Source organism: Ranitomeya imitator, chromosome 2, assembly GCF_032444005.1.
Source record: "Ranitomeya imitator isolate aRanImi1 chromosome 2, aRanImi1.pri, whole genome shotgun sequence".
Taxonomy (NCBI): Eukaryota; Metazoa; Chordata; class Amphibia; order Anura; family Dendrobatidae; genus Ranitomeya; species Ranitomeya imitator.
In genome coordinates, this window is record NC_091283.1 from 834,308,772 (window position 1) to 834,310,156 (window position 1,385).

The following is a 1,385-nucleotide window of genomic DNA, read 5'->3' on the forward strand; positions in this document are numbered from 1 at the left end:
CCATGTCTGTGCCACGTATTCATTGCCATACCCCCGCCCAAGGAAAGTTATCATCCCTGCGTGATTCAGGGGCCTGTTGTGTGTGTACTATTAGTCTGCTGCCTGGTTGTTTGGGGGTTTGATTATTTTTATTTATTTTTTTTTAAATTAGGGGAATTTTTGGGAAAAAATAATTAATCAAAAAAAAACTCTGCAACACGAGGATTCTTTCACTCTGCAAGTCAAGGCAAACAGGATCATGGGGTGCATTAAAAGAGGTCTGGATACACATGATGAGAGCATTATACTGCCTCTGTACAAATCCCTAGTTAGACCGCACATGGAGTACTGTGTCCAGTTTTGGGCACCGGTGCTCAGGAAGGATATAATGGAACTAGAGAGAGTACAAAGGAGGGCAACAAAATTAATAAAGGGGATAGAACTGCAATACCCAGATAGATTAGCGAAATTAGGATTATTTAGTCTAGAAAAAAGACGACTGAGGGGCGATGTAATAACCATGTATAAGTATATAAGGGGACAATACAAATATCTCGCTGAGGATCTGTTTATACCAAGGAAGGTGACGGGCACAAGGGGGCATTCTTTGCATCTGGAGGAGAGAAGGTTTTTCCACCAACATAGAAGAGGATTCTTTACTGTTAGGGCAGTGAGAATCTGGAATTGCTTGCCTGAGGAGGTGGTGATGGCGAACTCAGTCGAGGGGTTCAAGAGAGGCCTGGATGTCTTCCTGGAGCAGAACAATATTGTATCATACAATTATTAGGTTCTGTAGAAGGACGTAGATCTGGGGATTTATTATGATGGAATATAGGCTGAACTGGATGGACAAATGTCTTTTTTCGGCCTTACTAACTATGTTACTATGTTGACATAACACTAAGGCCGGCCTCACACTCAGTGTATAAAAATACAGTCCGTTATTTATGGCCGTAATACGCAGAAAAGTCCCCAAAATAGTAATCCGTATGTCATCCGTAGGCAGGGTGTGTCAGTGTATTTTGCGCATGGTATTCGCCGTATGTAATCCGTATGGCATCGGTACAGCGAGATGTTCTTGCAGGTTTGCAAAACGGACATATAATGGATCCATGGGCTCAAATAATCGCAAAAACATATATACTGTGTGTATATAATATAACAGGATTTTTGGTTGCTTACCGTAAAATCTGTTTCTCGGAGCCTTCATTGGGGGACACAGGAACCATGGGGTGTATGCTGCTGCCACTAGGAGGCTGACACTATGCAAATAAAAAAGTTAGCTCCTCCTCTGCAGTGTACACCCTACCGACAGGAAGTAGGATATTCAGTTAGTGAGAAAGCAGTAGGAGAAGCAACGTGTAAAAGAGAAAGAATAATAATATAATAATAATAAACTTTATCTA